Source organism: Rhinolophus ferrumequinum, chromosome 7, assembly GCF_004115265.2.
Source record: "Rhinolophus ferrumequinum isolate MPI-CBG mRhiFer1 chromosome 7, mRhiFer1_v1.p, whole genome shotgun sequence".
Lineage (NCBI taxonomy): Eukaryota > Metazoa > Chordata > Mammalia > Chiroptera > Rhinolophidae > Rhinolophus > Rhinolophus ferrumequinum.
Genome location: NC_046290.1, coordinates 92,977,802 through 92,984,346, shown reverse-complemented (window position 1 = coordinate 92,984,346; position 6,545 = coordinate 92,977,802). Strand labels below are relative to the sequence as shown.

Here is a 6,545-nt window from a genome sequence, read left to right as displayed (position 1 = left end):
TTCATATCAAGTCACTGTCCTTCAATCTAGTTGTGTGTGGGGGCACAGCTTAGCTCCAAGTCAAGTCATTGTTGTCAAACTAGTTGTGGAGGGCGCAGCTCACTGGCCCACGTGGGAATTGAACCGGTGACCTTGGTGTTATGAGCACTGCGCTCCAACTACTGAGCCAATCGGCCATCCAGAACAAAGTAAATTATTAAATGATTACAATTATTCTGTTTTATTTAGTTTAAAAAATGTATTAAATTTATTGGGGTGACATTGAATAAAATTATGTTTCAATTGTACAGTTCTATAATACATCATCTATTTATTGCATTTAATTAGAGGAGACAAGAGGATTTCAGTACAGATTATGAAGGACAGCCCAAGATGCTTCTGGGGACTTTGGCATTTAACTTAGAAACCTAACACCTTCTCTAGAAACAGTACTGCTATGCTATCAGCCACGTTTCAGCTGTTTGGCCTCAGAAAGGGATCATTGTGCACACGGAATGAGGAAGAAGGGTTACAGAGCCCGTGTGCCCACGAGATGGCCAGATGCAGACTTACTGAACTATGAGAGGGGAAGGGCCAAGTTAAAGGGGAACTGAGAGGGAGTGTGGAGTGTGGGGTGACCAAAATGTGTCCACCTGCAGAAAGTGTCTGCAGTTGGCCAGTATGACCAGTGAATTCAGGAGGTGAGGATGAGAGGTGACCTCCTACCTAAGACCCATCAACGGTGCACTACTCTCTGTGGAATAAAATGAAAACTCCTTAGCTTTACTGGATTTCCACTCTCATCTGTTCCCCACACTGCAACTCGAATGGTCTTTTCAAATGCAAATATGATTTCAGCATCCCTTTGCCTAAAGCCCATCAACCGCTTTCCATGTCTGCATGATCTGCTCTGCCTCTCTGGACTCATCTTGTACCCCTCTGGGGTCTGACTATACTGGCCTTTCAGTCCCTTTAGTGTCCAGTCACAGGGCCTTGGCACATGCAGCTCTTTCTACTGGGAGTGAGCTTTCCCTCCCTTGTTGCCTAGTGAACACCTCTTCATACTCTGTGTCTTAGGTCAGCTATCACTTTATCAAAGAAGCTTTTCTATAATCCCTCCTTAGAGTGCTCTATCGCGTCTCTTTCTTGAACTTAACTCCAGTTGTCGTAATACACTTGTTTTTGTGATTAGTTGGTTATCCTATTTGTTTCCCTCAATAGCCTGTGAGCTCTCGGGGGTGGAACCATGTCTATTTTGGCTCTTCACTGTGTTCCCAGGGCCTGATAGACACTTGAAAACACAGTGAATACATGGGCTCAACTTTTGAGGACAGGGAACAGAAGGCCTTCATTGTTGACTATTTCGGTGACTGCACAATGAATGGATACATAAAATATGTGTATAACTAAGAAAGCAGTGGAAAAAGAGAATCATTCATTCACTCCAAGACAGTTAAAGGCCTACTCTATGTTGCGTAATGTGTTAGACTGAGGACAACCATGGTAAACAGGATTCAAACTCATTGGCTTTAAGTCACATTGGTACATATACACCGCATTCCCCAAAAAGAAGACTCAGCCGGACCATCAGCTCTAATGCATCTTTTGGAGCAAAAATTAATATAAGACCTGGTCTTAGAAAATATAACATAATACCAGGTCTTATGTTAATTTTTGCTCCAAAAGACACATTAGAGCTCTGATGGTCCGGCTAGGCCTTATTCTCAGGGAAACATGGTAGTATGCTTCAGCTATATGCCCTGGGCCTAGATTTCACTTAGGCTATCCTCCCACTTGCTCATTTCAACCCTTTGTTCCTGTTTGCTTTGGAAGGGCCATCTTAAGCCCCAAGCAAATTTGGCTCTTACCTGTATAAACTCTAACTAACCACCCCCCACCCTTTTTATGACATGTTATATCATTTTGGTGGCCTGATTTCAGGATTCCTTATAATGCTCCGCTGGCCAGAGTGACCAGCTAGCCAGGCTGCCTTCCTAGAACCGTGGCTGGGAAGACCTCCTCAGGGGTGAGTCCAGTCAAGGCCATGTACATGTGTACGGGGTGTCGAGGGCTGGAATGCATCTGGAAGGGGAGAAAGGCTCTGCCTGGATGGCACTGCTGGCCCAGGCCAGACCCACACCCCAGACACTTCAAACATGGGCCTCTGTGTGCTCAGCAGTCCTCTGCCTGGCTTTCTTGATGCTCAGCTTGACACTTGACTCCAGCAGTGATCTGCAAAAGAGCTGTGACCAAGAAGTATCCACTATATCAGTGGTGCTTCAAATAGAGGGGCTCACCTTTGCATTCTGTTATAGGGAGAGACCAACCATAGATAAGTGCTCCCCATTTTCTGTGTTTATCCAGATCATTTTCCCCACTGGACAGTTCCAACACTATTTGCCTTCTCTTATTCTCCAGGTTCTTTGACCTCCTTACAGACCCCATAGCTTCTGATTACTTGCTTCGTTCTCTTCCTTGATGTGTCATTTGGGCAATTATCCTGCTTGCCAACCCAGGCCTTCCCCATCTCTCTCCCATCCTGTCGGTCCCCTTGGCTGAACACACTGGCACAGCATAAGGTTGCAGACAATCCTTCCAGGGAAAGGTTGCCAGGCAACCGGCTAGCTGCATTCTGTACGCTGCCCCTGCGACCTTCTGGTAGACCTTCTGGTAGCTACGGCAGGCGGGCTCTGACTCCGCCTCTGATCGGGCTCTGACTCCGCCTCTGATCGGCAGCTTCTTGCCCTGAGCAGAATCCATCCCATCCCGTGTTAAGGCGGCAGTTTACTTTTGCACCTTAAAAGTGGAAAAGGGCATGCCCATAGCCTCAGACCACAGATTTCATGCAGAGACGTGGCCTTCTGGATAAATTACAGTCTTGACCACCTTGGCACTTCTGTTTGATCCTTCACAGGGACAAGACAGAGTACAGAGGGTGGTCATATTTAAGGAGGGCAAACTAGAGTTTCTCTACAGCAGCAAAGGAAATGCAATAGCAGTTGTATGCTTCAGAAAATGGCCTGTCTTGAAGACATATTCCCAGAGGTGCAGAGCTTAAGTGGACTCGATGGACCCCAGAACATACATGTAGGCTTCTCATTGGAACCCAGACCTCAAAATCACTTTGGTCAGTTATCACCACTACTCGCCATTGCCAGGTTGAAATATTTATTTGAAAAATTGAAAACACAGATGCAATGTATTATACAAAGAAAGGTCTCAATACCATAATAAAAGTATTGTTGGAAGGGAACAAAAGCCAGTGGCTACCTGCCCTGGGAAGGTAGGCACTCAGTGAAAAATGAAATTCATTTATAGGAACTATTCTAATGGAAAATTGGGGGAAAGGTTAAAAACAGACAAGCCCAACCCCATCTCTCAAACCTCAGTGTGAAAGAGTTATAAGTTTGAGACAATTGCGTTATCACCGAGATTTACCTGAACCCCCTCAGTGTGTCCACGTGAGTAGTAATCAGCTTAATTTAGGGCCTTCAAACCTGAGGTAGTTGAGGGTCACCTGAAAGACATGTCTGGAAATTAACTACTCTCAGAATCGGACCCAACGGCATCTAACAAATTGTTTTGCGTTGCTCTGGCTCCTGGGGTGAAAGGCTGAGCCACCACTGTGGGTTGCTGATCCTGATTTGGTCTGGACCTGGGAGACGAAGGACTTGAGCAGCAGACAGCTGGCCGGTTTGCTGTGTTGATGGCTGGCAGGCCCCTGGTGGTGGTGTTCTCTGCTACAGGCATTGCAGTCTCTGGAGGACCGAGGATGGTGGAGAGAGGGCAATGCCAGGATTGAAGGCTTTCATTGGCAGGAGGGATTCCCAGAGACTTGGAAAGGTGGTAGAAGGTAGCAAGAACTTGACCAGTCATTGAAGACCAGCATAAGTGGAGCCAGTGGACCCCTCTAGACTAAGGAGCTGGCAAGTGAGAACTTCCCGGGTATAAGCTCGGAGGCCAAAGCACACAGACCTGCCTGAGCGACATGCACCTATGACCCCTGTGGTACCTGGTGTGTGACTCAGCAGCTCAGACACTTCCGAGACAGGATGCTCTGGACAATGGTTGGTTCTTCCAGCCACAGGGCTGGGGACGCCTATTTAGGTGGGATCCTAGAGATCAATCTCAGTTATAATCTAATTGAAACTCCTTGCTCAGACACAAAATAACCCCACAGAGGTCTTTTCTTCTATTTTTTCCCACATTATGTACACACATATCCTTATTCTAGAGGTATTAGAGCACCGTATTACAAAATTAAATAACGGATGCAGCTGTATTTCAACTCCTCATTATTTTGTTGCTGTCCCTTCTCTACGTGACCCATTTACACTGACCCGTGGGACCCCAGTCACTAATGGTGCTCAGTGACTAATTTAAAAGGCTGTGAGGTTCGTTTTTAGCCTTAGGATGTGACTCCTGTTTTAAGGTATTTCACACGCTCAGTTTTTAGAAGAGCCAAGGTAGGACAATTTGATTTTGGCTACAGAATGAACTAGCTTCTAATTGAGCGATGATCAAATTATCTGATAGGCTTTGCCTTGTGTGAAACCCATCGAGCCTGTGCTCCTGTTTAAGTGCTTTCTTCACTGTTTTATTACTGGCTAAGCCCATGAAAGTTTTAAAAGTGACTATGGCTTCTTTTTAGAGGGAGTGTTATTCAAAAAGTCTTAATCTGATCCAATATACTAGATATTTTTCCCCACTGGTAATTTGGAGCACAACTGTTTCAATTGCAGAGATTCTAGAAGCAAGGACTAGTCACCTTTGGAAATGTTGACCCACGCTGAGAACACACTGATTGGCACAAATGGGCCAGGGACGCCACACACAACTCCTTCTGAACCTCAGATGGAAAAATGCTGAGCACAAAGAACCATGAAACATGAGAGCGCTCAGTACCTACTGCTGGGCCTTCTTTAGCCCAGTGTGGTGATCACACATCTGAGCCTCAAAATCGGAGCTAATGGGAGACAGTTTTTTGAGTGCCCTGCTTAGAAAATGCAGAGAGATGGAGTTGGGTCGGGGGCAGGGGGCAGGGTGCCAGGGTGGTGATTGGGAAGGAGGGGGCTTGATTCACAGTGATCAAACAGGAACCTCACAACCTGTCACGTAGCCACACTTAGCAATGTTCTTTTGGGACAGGTCCTGGCAAGTGCTTATTGGCTACTACCTATGAGTTGCTACAGATAGGAAGACACTGTTTGTCCAAGATCAAAAGGTCACTTAAAATGCTGGGGTCTGTCTGGAGGGGAAGTGCTGTCAGGCTGCCCATTTCTATGAGGCTGTTAATGCGTCCTCTGTCCTCATCCTGTCTGCAGGTATCGCGGGCCCGGGATGTGTGGCGGGAAGGCGTCAGAGACAGTGGTCCCCCTCTTTTGTTTTCCCTGACCCGGATGCTCTGAGGAACCTTGCTTGCTTTGTGATCCAAGCCAGTCACAGATGGGGACGGCATCTTGGCCTTATTTCGGATTCTTGAAGACCGATGTCTAGGGCAGCGATGCAAGCCTTGCCATAGTCACACCTGAAATCCTGATTGCTTCCAGCGTCTTTTTGCAGGCTGCTGCCACTCAACGGAGGTTAGTAATAAATATTAAAGGTACCCAACTAAGCACAGGGTTCTTTCCTCTGGGGAGCAAGTTTGCTTGATCTTCTGGGTCAATTAGGTAGAACATGGAACTATCTTCTTCAGATTCAAGAGGACACCAAGGCAGGCAGACGTTTGGTGAAAGAAATTGGAAACCCCTCACACTCCCTCTTAGGGCCCTGCCTGGGTCTGGAGGGAGATGCCAAGGAAAATTCATTCTGGGGGAAGAGGTGTGGCTACTCTCAACAGCTCCATTCAAGCCTTTTTTTCAACCTGGTCACAAGGAGTTTCCAAGAAAGGTGTCTCCTGAAGACCTGGTCGTGCGCACCCCTCCTTTCCCTCTTCCTGTGGCCCTCTCACTTGGGAAGGTGGGCAGAGGCTTTCAGCTGGGCTCCAGCTTTAGGAAGGAAAGGCACTCGCTCCACTTCTGCCTTTGGAAGAAAGCTGTGGCTCAGTCGCTCCGCCCGAGCCCGGGGAGTGGCCTTGGCTGACCCACACTCTCATGGGCTGACCCAGGGAGGCTGGCAGGGAGCACCAAGATGAAGCCTGAGCAGCACCATTGCTGTTAAGTGCTGTGGTCAAGGGCCCCCGAGAGCTCGGAGCTTCGGGGGTGTTCCCTTTGGGACAGTTGGCTATCTGAGTGAAACTTGAGAAAAGAAACCCAAAAAACCCAACCAACCACTCTAAGAAGCAGTGGGAATCCATGGAACTGCCAAGAGCGGGGGAGCATTGCCTTGGCATTGTCAGCCAGGACACTCCCGCTGTTCTTCTGACTCTGCACAAACTCAGGGTAGTGTCCTGGTTTGGAATTCACCAGCCCTCTGATGCTCACAAGTTTGTGCAAATGATGAAACTGAAAAGACTGAGAAGAAAACAGAAAAGAAAATGCATAAGCTCTTCCCTCTCCAGGCTCTCAGCCACAGCAACCACAGCCCCTCGGACAAGGACACCGATTGTTTGGGGGTAAAACAGCAGG

The 6,545-nt window shown here is 47.5% G+C and overlaps 1 protein-coding gene across 1 annotated transcript in view; it reads right to left on the bottom strand.

Annotated features, from left to right (window-relative positions):
* Positions 1-3,111: 3,111 nt before the first annotated feature.
* HIP1 (huntingtin interacting protein 1) overlaps positions 3,112-6,545 on the bottom strand; it is a 142,702-nt gene continuing 139,268 nt past the window's right edge. The window contains exon 32 of the mRNA XM_033110060.1: positions 3,112-6,431. The gene's annotated coding sequence lies outside the window, so the exon portion shown is untranslated. The remainder of the gene's footprint in view (positions 6,432-6,545) is intronic.